The 22,717-nt window shown below is 35.2% G+C and overlaps 1 long non-coding RNA gene across 1 annotated transcript in view; it reads right to left on the reverse strand.

Annotated features, from left to right (window-relative positions):
- Positions 1–22,717, reverse strand: part of LOC116175827 — a 104,722-nt gene that overhangs the window by 66,508 nt on the left and 15,497 nt on the right. Inside the window, exon 2 of the long non-coding RNA XR_004146360.1 lies at positions 17,514–17,568. This is a non-coding gene — a long non-coding RNA (uncharacterized LOC116175827). The remainder of the gene's footprint in view (positions 1–17,513; positions 17,569–22,717) is intronic.

Below are 22,717 nucleotides of genomic sequence, written 5' to 3' on the forward strand. Positions count from 1 at the left end.
TTCACGCCGGTAGACTAACAAACGAGTCTGTTTGATTTTCTACTTTAATCGATCTATCAGTATTAGTGATCGTTAGTGTCGCAAAAAAACGTTAGTGCTCAAAGCGTAAGAGCTCAAGCGTGAAATTATGGATTTGCTAAATTCATGCAGCAAGTCCACATTTATTAAAGTGGTCCTGCCTTAGGATTAACTATAACTTATAGGTTCTGCTGACAACACAACTAGCAAAATTTGTTTCCAATCCAAAAAAAAGTCGAAGAGAATGAACGAATTGTATTTTGGAACTGTTTTTTCACCGAAATACTAGATTTTCCTCTCTTGGATTGTAGACTGAATTCTAACATTTTCTTCTATAATGTGAGTATGTTATTCTCGTTTTGTTAAATTTACGTTTTTTTTTCAATTTTTTTATCATCATGGGATATTTTATTGATATTGACATTTTCGGCGTAAACGAGGACGCTCGACGAATCTGGCGTCATCAAGTCTAATTACGTTTTTGAAGGATCTTGAAGCGGGAGATAGTTTTGTCACTTATAATTGCACAAGAGGTTTGTATTTTACCGAGTAAATTTGGGTTGTTTAGGTAAAGAAAATCTGTTGCCTAGCAATTAGACGAGTTCAATTGCTAAAAGGAAACAGATATGAGTTGCAACAACCCAAATTTACTCGGTTTAAATACAAACCTCGAGTGTAATTCGGCAGGACAATTTAACGAACAAGAAATTCACCAAACTAATCAATTATTGACAGACGTCAAACTAGTCATATGGGAAAGGATAATGCGATAATTGGTTCGAAAATGAATAGTGAAAAAACCACTAGTGCATTTGTCGCTGGAAAAGATGCAGGTAACTTTTGCCGCTGTCAAAGTGACAATTGCACTGCGGATTATGCGATTTTTTATACATGAGTTGAATTGTCGTGGAAATGGTGTTTCCTATAATGGTGTAATCAACGAAAAAATGAAGCTGGCTGTTTGGCGATGGCTGGAAAGCGTGTACGTTCTCTTGTTATTCAAAGTTAAAAGTTTGTACCGTCTGAACATTCACCGGCAATTGGTTGTTTTATTCATCATGTTGTTTATCACCAAGTTTTGCGTGTCAGCGTTTTTGTGTGCGGCTTGTATATCGCAAACCTTTGTACGACCAGATTATTAGCATTATTAAAAGAGAAAACACTGTAAGTAATTTTAGATTTCTTATTTTCGCTATCGACCGCCTGAGTGCGGGGTAATCATGGAACCTTTTTGATGCCGGTCTTGAATTATGTTTTTATGCCCGTAAAGCAGATCTCACCCCATTATATGACCATTATCTTGGTAGTACTACAAATTGATCGTTACTTTCTAAAATGAATCCAAACTTGAAACCCTTTTTGGGAAGGGTGTTAAATGATGTTTTTAATAGCAGATTTCATGCGAACGCTACGGGAAACATTGCGGTGTCGGATGGGAGACTCCTAAGATCATCACAACATAACAGTTTCGATAGTTTGTAGGCAGGAAAACAAAAACGCATCTTACGTTGCAGGCAAAGGTTATCGAAATAGATCGAGTCATCCCCAATGGATGCCTCGTGATGACTGTGTCTCAGACGTCGTCTTTCAGTTGGATTCGATATTTCTACGATATACGATCTTAAAATGATTAAGTAGGTACCATTTCCAATTCAAGCAATTTTCCTCAGATAGTTCATGAAAACTAAAAGTGTATTAAAATGCCTATAACATAACATATTTTATGAATCATACGTTAAGCGCAATATATAGGTCCTTAAAAAAACATAAACTTCTAAGGTCCTCATAAAGCTGAGACACAAATGGCCTAACAATAAAACCATTAAGATAGAAAGCAGTCCCGTCATAGCCGACTTTGCACTTACAAAACCAGCAATTGATTAATTTCAACAAACGCCTACAAAAAGTATCAACTTGGAAAGCAAACAGAACTACAATTACAACATCAATAAAAGCGCACATTATTCTAGATTAAAGGAGAACATGCATTTGAAATTTGCGACTTTTTTTCTTATTTAGTGATTTTGTAAATTGTCGCCATTACTCTTCTGCCAAAAACTTACTGAAAACCTCAAACTTTGACGTTAACGGCAAAAGTTTTGGAAGGAAACGCGAAAAAATTATGCCACCAAGTGTATGACGCAATCAAAAGACTCTGTCACGACTGAAATTGGTGTAATTAAAGATTTTTTTGTTCGTTAGTTTAGCGCATGGTGTAAATGTTTTCCACGTCGCAATAAAAACAATAATTGGGGGATGAAAAAGTATCTGATCTACTTAATGGTCTCTCATGCAAATTTGGGTACAGTTTGCGAATGTGACTACATTTCGAGAAAGTTTATTTTAATTTAATTTCTTATCTTTTGTTGCTCTTTCGAAGTGAAAGTAAAAATCAGGAGGTCCTACTCCCCTGTCATTTCCGCATCCATTTTTAACATCGCCAACCCTCGCTCGCTTTAAATAATTTTATCTGGCGTATTTACACGTGCTTCTCTGACGATATCGCCGACACAATTACATCATAAGTTAATAGCTTATTTTCCTTTTTTTGCGTTAAAATGCAAGAAGCTCGCGAACGCTTTATCTATATAATGGTAGCGGTGGAAACAGATTCTACCGAGGGGATGCTTGTACCACAATGTAATTATATTTTATGTTTACATTTACCGATTACTAACAGTAACGTAATTTTCTTTGTATCGCGTTACAATTTAACTTCGCGCTTTCAGTAAGCGGCTGTACCCCACATTACCTATTCGCTTCAGCTAAAAGCCGGGCCCCAACCTATTTTACGTGTTTTAATAATTTTATTGCCGCATTTGTGGCCCTTATTCAATTCAGTAAAGGTATCTCGTTAAGTTTATTTATTTGATAGAAAACCCTTATCTTATAGTGACAAGGGTTCAAATGGAATATAGTCCTTGAGAACATCATTTCTAAATTTACCAATATAAACGTTAGGACTTCGAAAAATAGCGACCGTATAGATATTGGAAAACCTTAAGAGACACTTGAAGTGAGAATCCTTAAAATAATCCGCATAGAACTTTCGTTTTATTATTGAAAAAGTAGTACTTCTAAAGATAGGACTTTTATTAGATTTTAATGAACGTCAAAAGCCTGAAATGCCCTAGTACATTATTTCAACGATTTATTAATCATTGGTCGGCCAGAAATCCCAATCTCTACTTGCTGAAATTGCGCCAAACCAAGCCATCATGCCAGACAATGTCTGGAACCCAAGAGGATATACTGCTTTAAGTGTGGTAGCCCTGGAGTAACATCAAGAAACTGGGGAATTCGAGGAATTGAAGCGTTGGATCGTTCCTCTCATATTTAAAAACTTGACAACACGTTTTAAAGCCCAGGGTATACTTCTAGACCGTCTACAAAAAAAAACCAGGAAACCAACACGGTGCTATTAAACTATATAATTAGCCATATTTAAAAGTTACACAACAAAACTCTTAAGGATTTTAATCGTACCGAACATTCCGCAAACCTTAATACTGGGAATGGATTTTTGGTGAGATATGGAAATAATTCCGCATCTTAATAAAGACGTATGGGAGTTCAGAAATACTGATTCACTTCCCGCGGATGTTTCAAGCATTCAGACACCCTTTCAAGTGGAACAGTTATCCAATCTCTTAGATGAAAACTTAAAAAAAAAAATGAAGACCACGTTAGGATTCACAACACGACAAAGTTGACACAAAACAGAGGAAAACTATCCAGTCTCACCAAAAAACAAGCTTTAATAGGGGCAGAAGTTCAACGCATGTTGGAATCAGATGTCATCGAGCCTTCTTGTAGTGGATGGTCAAGTCCAATATTAATGCTAACAAAGAAAGATGGCACGTTATGAAGCCTATCCGATCCTTTATATCTGCGATATGCTAGACAAGTTAAAAGGTGCAGACGTTTGTAGCTCCATGGACATCAATTATGCATATTGGTAAGTGCCAATAACAGATAGTGATCGGGAACCGACCGCCTTTACAATACCTCAAAGAGCACTATTTCACAAGAATACCCTTGCTGTACTTGGATGAAGAATAGTCTCTAGAACCTTTGAGGAACATCTCAAAGTACGGAAAAACTATTTCAAAGACTGATGCACGTAGAATTGACTATCAATTAAAACAAACGTCTTTTCTGCAGACCTCAGTTATAATATTTTTGCACACATTTTGTTTTGACCAATTTTTAAAATTATGCTGACTGCTTTGGATTTTCTTTCATGGTGAATGTAAGAGAGCTAGATAGCACTATTCAAATGAACCCTAACAGGAATGATACGGTTAACGACCTCCCCCCCCCCCCTTATCCAACCGTACTCTTCGGCCGCCGCGCCGCTACGAAAAATTTTGGCATACGACCAGACCGAATTCAGGCAATTATTTTACCTGCAATCGATTTAAAAACCAATGCATTATCGAAGTTGGTAACCTAGTGCCACCAATTAACAATACACATGCATCCAGGATATATAATGGCAGAATATGCATATATTTGTCAAGTGAATAATTAGTTGATGTGCTTATCACGCAATACAACGGTATTAAAATCATTTATACCGGCGCGGTGCGGCGCAGTGACTTATCATATCACTTCATCAAAACGTATTGTGCTATCTAATATGTGTCTGTCCTAGTATATCTGAAATTCAAAATGAACTTATTAACTTAAATTTAAAGCCAATATCTCGTATAATAGAGATCAGTGGGGAAGCTGCTGTTCCCGGATTTAAAACATGTTGCAAGTTTTAGGCGGCAAGTTTAAATTGTGGTAATTAGAGTCAAAACTCCGTCATCTTTTACTTTTAAAGTTGATCATAACTTTGTTCGTATTTTCATTTATTCTGATTAGTAGTAACGATTTATTTTCTCTGTTACAAAACATTATTATTTCTTACGGTACATTTACTTGTTGAAAGATCCCCGTAGCTTTTGGAAGTAATTTTGATAAATGGCTCCATCTATTGTTGGAATTTAACAGAGCAGTTTTACCGCGCAATGCGTCTCAATTCTTTCTTTTGTAAACCGTATCTAACTCATTTAATAACACAGCTGAAGCGTACGTTAGAATGCATGGAATTTTAATTGCCATCATCCATATTTTATTAATCTCTGGCGATTGGATTTATAATTTGAGGATTCCTAAATATAATTTGGGCAGGATTTCACCTATATAACTCCTATAGTGAGGATTTTAATTGCCATCTTTCTTTCTTATCGTAAGTATCGCCATTTGCATTTCGGGTAATTGAAGTGTACCTTTCTTTAGGTTCAGTTGTAATTTGTGTACTACACTTTTCCATTGACAATTGATTTCTTTTGCGGTTCAAGTTTTAGTTCGAGTTCTTAGTTTTGGTTTAAATTTTTTTTAAGTACCCGTGTAAATTCCCGATACGTAACATTACATACAATCCTTGCTCCACATACGAGTTTAGGTAATTTTGGATTAAATTCACCGATACCTGCGAGTGTCGATACCTTTGACATACAATTCCATCTGCTGATAACGAGTGGGCATTTTTCTTTGACATTGATCAACGGGTTATGGATGAGGTTTGACATCAAGGATCGATCCTCAACAAAAGAACAACTTCCGTAACTCTTTAGCGTATTAGTTAATAAATAGTTTGCTCCTTTAGGGTTACATGCGATTACATTCAAGTAATTTGTGAAATTCAGTACCTTTTTAGTATCGTTGCCATCTCGGTTAAATTATGATCCAGTTTGAAATATGAATGAATGAATTAATTAATTAATTATATACCGATCCCGGCGGCTTAGGAGATTTTCCTTTGATTGTCGGATGCGAGAACTTCTTGACGTCGACAGCTAACTTTATTCCAAGGTAAGAGTTTCCTTATATGTTTTACTTGTACTTGACCCTATATGTGCGAATTTTTGCCCGAAATACCAATTTATTCATTTGTGGAAAATTGTTTTAAGGATCAATGATCAATTGAATCGATCATTCTTGATTGGGGGTTTGTCAAATTGGGGGAATTTCAATTGTACATTGAATTTACTGTGTGAGTAACGTAATTCATAATTTTGAGTATTTGGGAGATCTGTACCTATCACAAGAGTTGACTTCTCTCTGAAAAACATATACCTCGCGCTTCTTCTTCTGATTCTAGTCTGACTGCGTCACAAAAAACAAAAATAAACCAAAATTTAATAAAGTTAAAACTAACACACTTAAAAAGTTGGACTCTTCCAGCCAAGATAATATACCGAATTCATAACCACCTTTGATGATTAAAATGAATGCATTCCTTATAATAAGGATTTCAATTATTCTGAGTGACGTTAGCAAAACACTTCAAAAAGGGACATACTTTGTTAAATGTACTAATTAAAGCTGAGACGATTTCTCTTTTGGTTGGAAATATTCATATGCCGTATTTGCGGTATTATCGGAGTACTGATCCTTTACATAAGCATCCGATAGGTAATGAGTCGTAAGTACGCCTAATTATCCACGTTCTAACTAATATTGAGAACACACCTATTATCCTTGCTTTGTCGATCGATGATGTAACGGTAACTGGAAATTTGTATTTAAATTTTTTCTTATTCTCATTGTGAAGCTAGAAATTTTGGGAGTTGTAACATTTTGAGTGTTTTACGAGTATATCACACAGTATCGAAATATAGCGGGTTGAATTGGTTTTCAAAATAAATAATGTTCTTTGTGGAAATTCAAAGAATAAATTTGTCAACCGTGATCGAAATAAATCGCATTTTGGTTGCGTTGTTTAATTTAAATGGAGCATTGTTTCTTAATGGGTTTCGGAAGCCTCTCGACCCGAGATGTCTGGCATTTATATCATATTTCGCCTTCCACTGCAATTGAGTGGTAGTTGTTGGATCAGCATTAGGTCACTCGCTTGCTCATGAGAGATGAGTCAGTGGAACAACCAACCAAACAGCTTCTCTAGTGCTTTCATGAATATAACGATTCCAATTGGTACAGTTAAAAACATGGTGGAGTTATTACACGTGATATTAAAAGGGGGCTCTACTTAGTAAAAAGAATAATGGAAATGAGTCACAATTAGAAAAAAAACACTAAGAAGGGTTAGAAGGAAATAGTGTCTTTAGTAAACAAACTTCTCCTTTTTCTGTAAAGAAAATAAGTGCTCACCCATTATTAAAACTCATTTATACTCCGCTACGTTTCAAAAATTTCGTTTAGATAAACATCGAAGGAACTTGCAGCCAGATGTCAATTTTTCCTGGTGGTTAATAGAAAAAAAACTTTCCGACGGAAAATTGCAGATACTTTAATTATATATTCCATTGTCTATGTAAGGAGAGTGTTCCAGCTGTATTGTTTCACCAACATTAGCTAAGCTAAGGTAGTCTATGCGGTGTAGCTGTAATATACGAATTTCGATAAGCAACTTGTCTATATAAATTCCCTTTATTATTCTTTGAATTTTTAATACTATCCTCTTTTAAGTTTCTTAAGTGGTTGTTCCCCTGAAAACTTCTAAAGTAATAAGTTAGGAAGGAAGAGAATATTACCAGCATTGGATTGGAGTTACAGATCAATTATCCAACAATACTTTAGAATGGCTAAAGGGTTCATACTGTAATAATAATTGGGGCATATGGCTAATATGTCGGACGTATTACTTACAGTTTGGTCAATTTTACGATCAAATATTTTAAATTTTAATTACTTTTTTGTACAGCTGGAGACTCACCCCTCCGTATTTTTATTTGAAGTGTGGCGCATTAATCAATAACAATAAATTTACACTTCACGGTCGCAAAACAAAACCAATGAAATTTCGGAATATTTATTTATTCTCTTCCCTTCGCAAAAGGGTGCGCCTACTAATCTAATTAGTGATAAATCTGGTCTCTACTTCAGCCACAGAAAATTAGATAATACGGGAAACTGTGCGGATTACTGTTATAAATCATTTGACGTTTTTATCTTAGGCAGTGCGCCTAGAAATATTTTGGATCGGATTCATTAAAACTTTATATATAAATTTCAAGAGAATCTATAATTTGTCATACATTTTAATGTGCTAGCAAAAAATGAGGGTCATGTAAACGACGTTTATCTTTCAGCTTGCAGTTAACAGTTATAATTGCTACCATTCGTTTGGAAGTAATAGAAGCAGAGGTTTATCCCTTTTAAAGGGGTTAAGATACAAAGTACGAAAAAAGTCGTGCTCGCTCCTAATTTTAAGCGAGTTGTCCTAATCAAAAATTGCAGTAGAAACCCTGCTTCGTTGAGACTTGTACAAAGCAGAGGAACAAGCAGTAATGGTTTAAATTGAATGAGCATCTCATTAACTGAAACGAATGCGGTGAGCTGATTAAATCCATTGAAATACAATACAGGTCGGTAAATGAAGCCTCCAATTTGGATTAATGTAATCTCCGCCACCAGTAAATTAAAAAAAATGCGTTATTAATTTTCAATCTTTAATCTTATACAAATAAGGATTACGAAATTCTTTAATAATTCAGTTGAGGAGGCACTTGTCAGCTTATTTGGGATACTTAGGGGTGAATAATCAAGACCTCTAATTTTAATAAATTTAAATACAGAACAGAACTTTGACTTTAATAATCAACTTTTTTCACAGTTAAGTTTCTAAAGTAAGTGTAATGTATTAAATAACGCCGTAACAATACCATACACTGCAAGACATGGGAATACGAGGATGAAGCTTAATAAGCTGGATAAATTTCATTCGCGCGTGCTTGATTAAAATGAAAATTGACAAAAATTCCTTTCAAGTCTAATATTGTAGTATTATTACTATGTCCATGTAATAATAATGTAGCACAAAGTCTTACCTATGTTTAAAAATTAATGTGATCTTAAATTTTAGTTTTAATTGAGTTACATTCGGTGACCAACACTACCACTGTGATCTTCAGTGATTTTTCATGTATCTTAAATAATATCAATTGAACTTCGATAAGTCCAAATTTTATTAGAAGCCTCGCAAAAGAAACTCCAATTGTGTCAAGTGGACTGAAAGTATCCTGACACCTAAAGAATGAATATGCGACCAGCATTCGGAAAAGTTAAAGAATAAACCCTTGTCGTTGATCTATACTAATTAACATATCAAAAATACAGTTACATTGATTTTCATCTATATTCTAGAACATACCTTAATTTGGTATAAATCTTATCAAATTGGAATTAGAAAATAATAGCAGAAAGATCCAAAGCGCCACTATAATTCGGCACGCTTCACAATCACAATTAAGTAATAAATTTTTTCTACGAAAGTGTAGAAACACGATTGTTTTTATAGGTAAATTGATTGTGAAAACAGGTCTTTGAAACACTAGTGCGGCAAAAATATTTTCTGCACGCATTTTCTACACGCTAATAAACATATGCGAAGTAACTCTTTGTAATTGTATTGCTTTATTCACAGTTTCGTTATATAAGACAGGCAATGGTAGAATTTTCTTTGCCTTCTGCTACAGAAAACGTTCTTGGGACATGATTCTTGGAGTCAGGAATCGTTAGGTATCAATAAAATTGCATCTTGTTCTGTGAAATCCGTTACAGTCATTTTACAACGTTCGCTCCGACGGCAAGCTCCAGCCACTCCAAGGACGAGAGCAACCTGTAATTAAATTATGCTTATTTATGATTTAAAAATACAATAAGAAATTCACAGACCTTCATCATTACAAATGTTTCATCAGGCGCTTCTCTCAAAAACTTAGCGATTTGTTTTCTCTTATGAAAACGCTCCTTTCCGAATCGCTGCTTAGACTTTTGGGGTAGCAATTCATGCGAAACCGCATTAGCCATTTCCGCAACGTCCGGCGGGGTGCACATACCTTCTTCATCTTCAGTTTCGTCAAAATCTATCTTAACACTTCTTCACTACGCCACAAATTGTTTGACTTAAATTTACGATTTTTCAAACAATTAGGTATGTTTTGTCATGGCAACCGGTTTACTGGATCATTTACAATTGAAATATCCAACTACGATCAGACTATACGATTTTTTGTCGTTATTTGGCTAGTTGAAATTTCTAATTTCTAGAGAAGAATTTTTCACTTTCGTAGAAAAAATAGTATGAAACACGCATGCCGAAACGGTCATTGAAAAACTCGTATAATAAACTACATTTATACTCGTTTTTCAATAATACCGTTTCTGCACTTGTATTTCAATGTACTATTGGTGGTAACTAAATGAGTTACACTATACAGTGACCAACTAAAATATGGAACAAAATTTAAAAAATGTGGTAAAAAAACTGCTCACACACGTCTATAATAATGTTTTCTAGCACAGTTTTTGCACTGAAGAGAAAATATACAGTTGCGTCAAACATGGAACCTATTTTTTTAAATTCGATACTGAATTCGAAAATGGTTTAAAATACTGTTCCTTTTAAAAAAATCAAATTTGGTATTAAATCTACTTTTCCCGCACTATGTGTATTTTCTCTTTAGTTGTAAAAATGCGCAAGAAAAAATTATGATAGATGTGTGCGAGCATTTTTTTAACTGATTTTTAAATGAATTTGTTGTTGTTAGTAAAGCTTTAACGGAGCTTTCTGTACAAAACCACGTTCGGACGAATTTACTTCAAAACTCAGGAAAACCCCTGGAAAAACCCAAATAAATACGAAGAAAATTTATAGGTGGAAGATAAACTGTAAAGCACTGGATTTGTGTGATATAGCGCTGCAGCCGCAGGTGACGGTAGTTATGCAATGTTTTCTTTCAACGTGAAAGCAGATTCCATGGTGAGACCAGAAGACGTTCATTAGGATCACCCAACCATATCCTGAGTAGCATTAGAGGCTTTAAATACCTTGATAGGCAAGAGTATGAAGGAACTTTCTCAACAATATATTGTTGTGTAAATAATGTTATGTAGACGTTATTTCGCTCTAACATCCGAAAATAATGACGAGACACCCTGTATGTGGGAAAATTGCAATTTACTAAGTGTAAGTTTGGGGGATTATTTACGTATAAGCACAGAGTTGGTTTATTTTTACTTGAATTTGTATTTCCGTATTTGTTGTTCATTTTACAAATGTTGCAATTGTGTAATTTTTGGTTTTAATGTTATCGCTTTTTGATTAATTCAATTTAGATAAGGTGCTTTAATGTAGGCACATGCGGTCGTTTCTGATTTTTTTTCGGGCGAGATTCACGTGCTTTATCGCTGTTAGAAAAGATAATGTGCGCATTATTGTCGGCGTAAGGGGGACGCGCGACACGTTCTTTGGATGTTGGCGTTATTATGATTGATAGTCTCGTTGAGACATCTTGAGGAACGAGATTATTTTAATGTGGAAATGGCGTTCCGTAAATACTGGGAATAAACGAAAAAAAGAGGCTCCTGCTGTTTAGAGACGGTTGGAAAGCATGTACGTTTCTTTAAGCTATTGTTGCCCGCACGATTTGATTAGTTAAAGACGTAGTTTGACATTATTATAATAATTTTGTGCAGAAGCAAGTTTACGAAAGTTGTGTGAGAAATTTAAAGCGGTTTGTTATTAGTTAAAAGTTTGTGCCGTGTGAACAGCCACCGGAAACACGTCATCTTATTCATTAAGTTAATGTTGATTGTCATCAAATTTTATGTATGAAAGAAAAGTTCAAACGATGTCAGCGTTCGTATGTGAGGTGCCCCTTGTTTGTCGAACGCTTGCGTGCGGGGCAATTTGTAAAAAGAAGCTTTCAGGAATTTTGTTTTTATTTTTCATTTCATCTGTTTCGGATTAAATTTTTATCATTGTCAATCAATGAATTGTGTATTTATTCGAATTCTTTGTACGAGTGGGATAGAATTTGTATATCAGATTTTTGTAAATTTGGAATTTGATCGAGGTTGCTTAGTCTCCCAAGTCATTAATTTAGGTCCATCTTTCTTTGCAACAGATGCCGAAAATGGTACGAAATATTATAACAATTCTAAGTGTCAATTGTGATTTATTTGAAGCTCGTTTCACAGTTCTGCTCACTATTAGGATGTCAACATATTCTTTCGTATGCCAGTAAGAAATCCCTGACGACATAAACCTCGCAATGAGCATGAACCGACCTTTGTTTCTTATGTTAGTAAGGAATCTTTCTTTTAACATCAAAAACAATAACGCGTTTGATTGATATTTTCACTAGAAGTATTCTACGTAAATTTTCGAAATAGAAGAAAATGTTTGATTCATGATCCATAGCACTCTATGCAAGACAAACCCGCCATCTATGATAGAGTGGTCACTTAACTAATTCTTTATTAAGGGTTTGAATGCAAAGCGAACTTGGTTCCTTTTTGTAAATCATTATCAAACAGTGTCAGAGAAAAGGGACCCAGAGATGGGAACTCGAAAATGTCTTCTGAATTGCCATTCTTTGGAACAGTCTTGTAGGATTGATAGGTATTAATTCGTTATGTATCCGTTTCGTACCAGCCAAAGGTTGTACTAGGTCTCCCCTTTTAAATATGACTGTTCCGAAGTTACCACAGAATTAAACCTTCACTATCTAAATCTCAAGGCAGTTAATTCCATCTCCAGTCACAGTATTAGTGCTGATGGAATATAAATTGGGGTTTTTAAGGAAAGGAAAATGCTGCAGGACCCAGAACTTTCGGGTTTTTGGGATTATATTTGTAGTATCGTGCTACTCCTGCATCACGGTCTAGGACATTTTGGCGCGGCTACATTGGCGCCGGGACATTTTGCCGCCTGGACGTTTTGTCAGGGGTACGAATCGAATCGTTTGTGGGTGCGGTTGCACGTTTATTTTTATATCGCTGCTTTAAGTCACCCTACATACCATTGGGATCTAGTTTATTCCGAGGTTTTCATGTCACTACTTGACTGGGAGGTTATTACTGTATTTCTTAGGTTTAGTTCTGTCCATTTTTAATTAACTACAAACGAAACGCAAGGGTTGTATAATAAAATCGTTTCGTTTACGAGACCCCATCAATTTTTTACGAGTGTTAAAGTAAATAACACACGAATGCCTCGTATACAAATACGCGTGTAGGTGGTGTACGTATAAAACTTTCCCGGCCTTATTAGGAGGAAAACTTCTGAAACCTGCAACGATTTTCTCTACGTTCTGTGAAAACTCTGACCAAATTTATCACTAATTAGATTAGCGGAACCGTGTTCCATCAGAACGTGGAGGGTTATAAATTTCTTCCATTTTTATTTCTCTTCTTGCCTTACGTTTATTTTCGTAAGTGAATCAATTATGTTGTTATATTTATTAAAGTGTAATAAAACCGTAAAGATATATCCTGTGACGCGAGTTACAACAGGACAGTGCCTAAGTTTCAAAATTTATATGCATGGGAGCCATTAAAATTCTTGAATTGTAGTGTAAATAAAATAAAATTGGTGATAAATTTTTAAACATAAAGCTGTTACTGTACAATTTGATTCTTGTATGGCGTCTGCTTATTAAGTTAGGATTTTCGTAACGATAAAAGACTTGGAAATAAATGTTCGTAATGCAGTATTTCTAAATCGTTGGGTACGCACAGAAAATCCTATTTAGTAATGTTCCGTATAATACCTATACACTTATCTATGCTTCATCACTGAGTATTTACGTCACTGAATGGAGTAGGGTAATGATTGATCACAAAGTCAAGCAATATCTAAGTATATGATCGAACTAAAGTCAAAGAAATAAGAAAACAAAGAAGGAGATTGATTTGTTCTGTTTGTGGAAGCAATATTGATATTACAATAATATGCAATACCCACACATATAACATATATCCCTAACATAATGATTGTTTTCCAGATAGATTGGCGTAATGTGTTGTATAAGGTGATCAATAAACGAACACCTTCAAGCTTATCAGATTGTTGGTAATATTATTAATAACTATAAATAATCCACACTTGCTGGCGTTTAACGGGATTAATAAAGAAAACTGAAAACTGTTGACGGAATCCGGATCGTTCAAATTCGATCGCCATTTTAGATTATGACGTCGCAAGGAGATCTTATCGCGCACCTGGAAATTTTCTTTGGATTGAGATCCTCGTCGTAGGTCACCTTTTGGAACCTTTAATTTGAAAGCTCAAATATACGGTGTGGAAAAGCCAAATGGAATAAATTCATTATTTCGATTACTGTACATATTTATGAAAATCCCGAAACGTGTCAAATTTAAATTATATAATTGACATTCTTCAACGTGAAAATGCGATCTCTAACTTCAACCCCCTTCCAGTGACAATTACAACCCTTAATTTTAACCTCACCAATAAAACATTGGGAGGTTATTGAAATCACTCCAAATATCGATTTTGAAATTTTTCCGGATCATTAGCTACGTTTCAGGGTCCCGAGCGAGTAGGTATTGCGTTTCTAGGTGTATCCAAGTGGCTTGTTTTTCCTTGTAAAGGATTATTTCCTAGAATTGTAAATTGGGCAATTTAGTGTTTAATTTGTTATCAATTTACTTAGTTAAATCTTTAAGTAACAGTGTGTTTCGTAGAAAAATTTAATTTGAGATAAGAGAATTCCGCCTAAAAATGTGACGTTAAGGAGGGATAAGGAACGTAGGCAGGATTAGCTGTTGCTACGCGTCCGTTATTGGATGAAGATTTAAGAATTTTGGAATTAGGAGAGGGACTTTAAATACTAAAGATGGCGTAAGGAGGGCGGCCTTGGACAATTTCGAGGCCGAGGTGCTGTTCGTTGAAAGGTTACAAGACGCGTGTACTACGTTAAGTTTCGTATTGTTCGACAAGTAAAGACTAGTTAGTAAGTCAGCCGAGATCGAGTGAAGACGTGACATTTGGGTGAAGAAGTCTCATTGAAGTTATTCGCCGGTTGTTTCGAACAGCCGTCGTTTCATTGGTCGTCTGTTTGGCTAGTCAGTCTAATTCAATGCAGCAAAAATGCGTCTCCTTAATTCCCGAAGGGAGCCCCATTCAGATAGGTGGTAGTGCGGTGCCGTTGCCTTGTTGTGCGGTGCGAGCTGGTGCTGTCATATTGACATTTGCTTTCACAATCACCACAAAATTGGCCCGCCTACACAAGTATGACCAATCAACGACAACAGCAACAAATATGTTGCGCTTCTATTGGTGCTTGCTAACTGTAGTGCAGAAAGTTTAAAGTTTACATACTTTCGGCACGCGGCTGCAATTCGCCTGCACTGCACATGTCATTGTGAATTGTCATATGGGTGTGCGTATTTCAAACTTTTGTACAAAGGCACCGCACCGCAACAGTACTGCACTACCACCTATGTGAATGGGGCTTTAAAGTGTAGTGCATCAAGGCTGGGGGGGATGTTTTGGAATTTTAACAGAATTTTAACAGAAAACTGTTAGTAGTTTTAGTGCGGGGTGTATAAAACGCACTTTATTATATTCTACTTTGTTTGCTAGAATTTTGTGATTGATTTGATTTGTTTTTTCGAATAAATTTAATCTGTGGTAATTCCTACAGCTCGTGACTCGTGTGTTTATTCGAACCATTTAACGATCCAGATAAATGCTTAATTATGATTAATTTTATTGCTCCGTTTATTTAAGGTATATTTGTGTGAGTAATCTTTTTGAAACTTCAAAAATTTCATCGCGGCCATTATTTGCCGTAAAATTCGGCATTTGGAAGTAGAGATTGGAATTTTTCATTACGCCGGGATTCCGATGTGTCCTGGGAGAAGAGCTAGCTACACTTAAGGTTAAGCATGTGGAAATTATCGAATTGTTTAATGTGTGTATGTATAGTGACTTATTTGCATTTTCGCCGACGGTCACTAGGGTGGCAAAAACTAACCAAATGAGTTACGATACCGGGGCTCATCTCGACAATCAACTGTAGTCTTGAAACTCCAAACGAGGGGCGAGTTATCTATCTCGGGAGTGAGATTCCGCTAATAAAAGCTCTTCGGTTTAGAATATATGTGTTATATGAATTGCGATTCACCAATTTCCACATATTTTTTATAATATTGTTATAACTTTATATTACACATTCACATCTCTACAAACGATTAATTTTGCTACACAATTTCATATGAAATTGTTGGCTGGTTTTTTCTCGGTTCTTTTTTCCAGCCTATTTTTGTTTTTATTCGATGAACTACCATTTCCAAAGTTTATTTTTGCTAACTAAATTTCCCAATTCTCACAATCTACATAATAATAGCAATAATTATTAAACAAACATATTACTATTTTATTATTTTACGTTATTTCCCAACCGCACCGCTTTTAACGTGCGTTTATTTTAATTTATCCCCCCCCCCTCCCATCAAACTCACGTGCTCCCACAACGGAGTGGGAGGCTCACAGTTTGATACAAATTTCGCTATAAGTGAGTTTATTTTGGTATACCAGTTATGTAGTTAACAGGGCGCACATGGCGAAAGCCTTGTACTTTACCGCTTGTTAAGAACCTTATGGTAGCAAAGGAGTCATTTGCAATTTGGATAATTTTAGTTATGTTTAGCTGTCTCCGATTCTCAATTGCAATCGATTAATCCATTGGATGAATAAGGCAAAGCATCCTGTTTCATATCCACGTGACATGGCCCCAATCCTCAGCCTACTGTTGAAGGATCAAGTTTGCAAGTTGACCAATCTAATTGTTTCTCCTTTTTTAATTGCGTAATTATTGTTTTAAATGTTATTGCTTTTGTAATTTATTTAGATAAAGTGTTAGAAGTAAGACACAAGTGATCGTTGCGAAAAGGAGACTTATCAGGCGAAAATTAATTAACGTACGCATCCCATCGCTGTTAAGAGATAAAGTGTTTCAAAGAATTGTAAGTTTCATTTTGGAGAAGTGGAAACGTTTGACGCATCCATCGTTGATTGGCGATTTATTTGAACAACTTTAAAGAAGGAGTTTATATAAGGAATATGATGGAAGTCATGTTTCCTTAAATACTGGACACAACGAGTAAACTCTGCAGGTGGTGTGAGTTTTCGCGGCGGTGAAAAGGCGTCCAAATTTGTTTACACTAAATTACGGGAAGTCAGTCCCATTTGTTTTGTTGAGAACGCAGTTGTTCGTCATTTTGTATAATAAATCTGCGCATAAGCACGTTAGCCAAAGTTGTGTTAGTAACGCGATTACGGAAAATGTTTTGTCAAGTTAAAGAAGGAAGCAGTGCAGTACAGCGAAACCGATTGTTATTAAAAGTTAGAAGTTTCTACCGTGCGAACATCCACCGAAAATGAGTTCATCTTACTCATCAAGCCAGTTTTGTTTGTCCTCTAATTCTGTGTCAGAAGTTGCCAGCGTTTGTTTGAGTGTAGTGTGCCTTATATCGCAAACCTTGTACGACCAGATTGTGGCACCCAGATGGCGCCCTGATAAATAATGATTTTCTTATTGCATTAATTGGCAATAGTAATGGCTAATATTCAAGTCATTTTCAAAAACATATAGATATCCCTACTAACCCCCCCTCCTCCCAGACGAATCGATAAAAACATATTGTATAGATATAGTGACACTTACCAATTGTAGCACCTCTTCTTTGTAAAAAGTACGAAATGTGGGGGTGAGACCAATCCTGTAATTCAAAGAGATGAATTAAAAAAAAATACAGTGCAAACAAAGTGAAAGCTCAACATATGAAGTGGGTTATGACAACAGTACCTCAAAAGTCGTTTTCACTGCAGTTGTGGAGGTACATTCCACAAAAAAAAACAATACACCCAATTTTGTTCTGAACATGTAAATATCTATTAACAGCAGTAATTAAATAACGTGTAACAAAGTGTAAGTTTCATAAAGATTATCTGGATTGTTTCTCTACATTTTAATTTCCGTAAGTATATTTTTTAATTAACTAATTCTATTCGGATTGCCCAAATCAAAGAAGTCTGGTTCTCAAAGTCTATTTCCGGCGGAAAGCACACAAGATATATGTCTATGAAGCGCTTAACATGGAAGCTAAAAAAAGGTAGGTGGGTACAAACGTAAGTCTATTTCAATAAATTCAAGTTCTAACAGCATGCATTACACGGAACATCACTAATGCATTTGATTTGAAACAGGTATCCTGTTCCCTCGATACACCAATACTTTTCAAGTTTTATGAATTCCTCTATTAAAAAAAGCGGTTTACCTAACATACCTAAAATGTTATTGTTCTAGAAATTAAAATTATGTTATCACAAATCGTAGTGGATATTTTACATCGACATCAAAATAATATCAGTGCCTTTAGAAACATGGCTCGAGTCAGTGTGTAACCTTTTAATTAAGCACCTTATTCCAGTTATTTAATTTTACCGTTTGGATCTCTGAATCATTTTCATTGATTTCCACTTCTGCAAATCCGAGGATTCGGAATGTGCGCATCGTTCCATAGCTAATTAAAAATATGTATAATTTTTCATTGTAACGCTTACGATGCTACTTAAGTCGGCAGTGGTGTTGGTTGTGTATCAGTATGTGAGGTTATGTAATGAGCGGCAAATAGCACCGTATGTTCGCATTTAAAAAAAACTCACTGTATATGACTGGGTAAACGTATTATTGGAATAACAAACAAAGCCAATATACGCAAGTTTGTACGTGATCCAACTTGATATTTAGAATATGGGACAAATAGTCGTTTTAGTTAACCCCTATTAATTGTGGGTGACAAAGATTCCCGTTTATTAAATGTTTTCCCAACTATTCAGCCCATTTGGAAACTTCAGACTTTTTGATCATTGTATACAGTTTACACCACCGGGTGGTCTCCATAGTAAAGTTATGTTTATGGATAACTACTGAAGTAAATTCCACAAAAATATTTCTTATGGCAGTTTGACAGCTGACACTCATGTTCGCTTTAAATTACCGATGAAGTAGCCACAATGCTTGCAAACTCACAATTCTCACACTACTTTGCTAATGGGAACTTGAATTCCATAGGAATTTTGTAATGACAAATGAAACTTCGCTAAGCAAAGTTAATAATGTTGAAAAAAAGCAGGGAAGTTAACGGCTGACAGTGGATCTTTCGGCGAAGTAATTAGAAAGCCACAATTTTACGAAAATCATTCCGTACCCTTTATTATTTTAACATTAAGCACCAATGCGTGAGCAATAACAGTTCGTGTAATTTTTTCCGAAGCAACCCTAACGTAATTGTCTATAATGGATATTGTGGGTGGTTGTGCGAGACTGCCGAGCTTGAAGCGATTTTGATATTACTCGTAATTTGGTTTACAGTTCGCTTAATGGCCGCTGTTATATCGCGATCATCCATTTAAACAGCTCCTAAATCCTGTTATTTAGTAAACTATTTTTCTTGCTGGAAGACTAATGACTATCGAGGTCTCAACTTTCCTGGGAGAGATTCGAAAAGTTCTACAATCAGTACTTGTGTCTGCACAAAATAAATTTCTTTCCTACTTCTAGTTGGAAAACCGTAACAAGTTCGCAACCGACATTGAGACAATAAGAAAACTAAATTTCTTTCTATCAAGACCCAAGACAACGTGCCCGATGCTCAATTGCGTAAATCTCTTTTTTTAGTAGCGGAGCGTGCCGCATGTTCCTAAGAGTCCATAAACAAACAACCTCATTATATTTCCTTCTCAGCTATTCGATCTCGTTTTTATGTTTTAATGAGCGCATATATCATTCTTTAAGACAAAATCGTTTGGTCGCGCCCCCGATTCGTCCGCAATCTTGGGTCGGAAAAATGCAATTACTGCGGAGGAAAATTAAAATTTTACACATTGTTAACTAAATTAAATTAGATTAGAGTCGCGAGAGCCGGACTAGTAAAAAATCTTGGCAGTATATCTCGACAGACGACAAAATAATCTTTTAATTCAGTTAACCGAATGCAAATGTCTTGCGGTGTTATTAGAACGATTTACAGACATTCATTTTTTGGCAGCTGCCGGTTTTGCGCGACTGTCGTTTATTATTTAAATTTTCTCTTTGTTTTGCATTCTTTTTCTTCTCTTGAAAATAAAAGAAATGGATACGGATACATAAATATAAAAGTTTATCATTGCTGTGATGCTGAGACGACTGAATACTTGAAATACTTTTAAGATCTCGTAAATTTTTTATGAAGGGATTTGAACATAACTTAATACACGTTTGTTAATTGATTTTACTGAGTAACCTTTTTCATTAAACCAAACGAACTCAAACGAAAGCGTTTTTAATTAAGAACACTTACAAAAAAATCACATTTTTATATGTAGTAATGTAGTCATAATTATTGTAATTAATGTAGCATCGCGTTTCGTGACGAAGTCATAAAGTGAGGGGGTGTTAAAGATTCATGCCGAGTTTATTTAATAAAATCAGTCCAATTACGCTAAATAGGTTTTAAATCGGGACTATAAATATTAATTTAGCAAAACTGTAGCGAAACAGAAATAGTCTGATATTGACACAGCGTGTGTTTCATTTTCCCGTTAGTGACATCTAACTGGCAGCTACCAATTATAGTAATCAAAATGGATGCTGTCAGGATAGACGTCGCAAATTTGATCAATGTACTGCATTTTATTCTCCCTATAAATTAATAAAATATGTGATGTGCAAAGGAAGTTAATGAAACATGTTTGCAAAGATTTACTGTTTGATAAACTCGGTTTTAGTTGGGCATGCGGTATTATTATGTAGGTTCTACAAGAGTCAGGACTCAGTTGCGGTTTCGAAACTTCGAGGACCTAGTTAAATCTAAATATTAATACGGCACTTGTTTTCGGGCGTCAATTGTTGTTAAAGTTCGTTGGGATCATTTTTTGTTTCGCAACCCTTAAAACAATACTAGTGCATAATTTTCCAGTGTCAAAAACAGTCAAACATTCTTAACTGCTTTCATAGTGGAAGTCTAACAAATTATTATAGTGGATAAGTAGAAGAATGCCGGCCAAAAATCGTCTGGCGAATATCGCCACTTAAAGACCAATTATACACATGTTTCTTATAGTATTTTTTTTTATTATACCTGCAATATAATTGAAAAATAAGGGAAATAAAATAAATTCGTATTGACGTTATACTGAAATACATGTCTAATTAAATGAGCTGATTATTCCTAATTCCAGGAGTGCCATAGAACAATCATTTGACGTTTGCTTATAAAAATCACTGTCTTTGTAAATAAAATGACTTCGGTTGAAAAGGATAACGCGTGGGTCCATTTAATGGGTTGTTGCGGGCGCAGACGAAAATTTGGTGGGTGCAAAATCCAAATCCAGTAAAGCCTATTATAAGATCATGAGAAGTTGTTTTCGCGGATGCATCTTACGAACAAAGTCTTAAATGTACCTATCGATAATGCTGGCATATATAAAGAAAATACCAAATCTTCTATGTTTTGGTTCATTAATTCAAAATTCAACGATATAACATCAAATATAATTATTCAAAAAATGTATTTATATAGGTACCCACAATGAATATTTCTTTGTTTTCTATTTTTTTTAATTACTTTATGAGGGTATGAGAAATAAAGGCTATTATTATTTCTCGTTTCTAATTGTCCGAGCGCAAAAGTTTCGTAATATTTTGTAATCATTCTATGTGATTTGTTTTTTCTTTCTTTCAATATTCTTTTTTCTTTCTTTCGTTTTTCTTCCTTTCCTTCTTTCTTTCTTTTCTTCTTTCTTTCTGTTTATCTATCTTTCTTTATTTCCCCTTTCAAATAAATCGAACAAACAGTTTGAAAATGATCGAATATGTTGACTTTTTTTGTGATATTTAAGTTGAAAGTAATAAACACGTCCATTAAATGAATCTTTCGTGCCTTTAGTACACTTTTGTATTATTTGGTACAAATTGTAGGTCTGACAATAGTGCTTTACTAGAGGATAGTTATATTTTATCAATAGTCAATCATTTACATAGTAGCGTATTTAAAGATATTGGAGAAGAAAAAAAATTATTCTAGCAAAAGCAATCTTAAAACACTTGGACACAAACAATTGGTTACGATTAATAATTTAAAGCACATTCATAGTAAAAGGCCGCGGACACGTTTAGGGTGAAAGTATCAATTATCTTCCAACTGAATCTTCCCTTAAATTAGTTTGGATGCACAGGGGGGTAATCGCTGAATTAAATGATTAGCGAACCAATAATGAGTCGTGGCTCGTTCCTTTGAAATTTCTACTTATCATTATGAATATTAAACAAGCTTAATATAAGCTTGTCTCCCCATAGAGAGGAGCGGTAACGGAAGTTCTACCCCAAGCGTCAGCGAAACGGCGCCCTGCTATTTGGTTTCGGTTTTCTTTCGAATAATTTCGCATTTGATGCCCCTGGGGACTATTAATCTTTAAACGTTATAATTGGTGTTATTTTTCTATCTAACATTAATTAAAGGGTGGGCATGGTTTCGCTTAACCTCTGCGCTGCAATACCATGCGGTATCGATTATTTTCTGTTTAATAATAGGGCCATCCCGGCTTCATTTTTCATTTCTGGTCTACAAAGTACGTTAAAAATGAAAAGACCCGTGTATCCTCAATTTTTATTTGGGAGTAAAATACACACAAAATAAATTATTGAAAAACTGTCCGAATTTGAAACGCTTCAGTCTAAATACGTCATACGCCTACAACCAATCACGTAGAAGTGAGCCGGCAACCTTTTGTGAGGCCCAAACTCCCACGCGAAAGTGAATGACAAGTAACAAGTGCCTGCGACATTCTCCTGCAATATTGCCAAGTCGTGATGTCATCTGAATGGTT

The sequence above is a fragment of the Photinus pyralis genome, unplaced genomic scaffold, assembly GCF_008802855.1.
Source record: "Photinus pyralis isolate 1611_PpyrPB1 unplaced genomic scaffold, Ppyr1.3 Ppyr1.4_LG7, whole genome shotgun sequence".
Taxonomy (NCBI): domain Eukaryota; kingdom Metazoa; phylum Arthropoda; class Insecta; order Coleoptera; family Lampyridae; genus Photinus; species Photinus pyralis.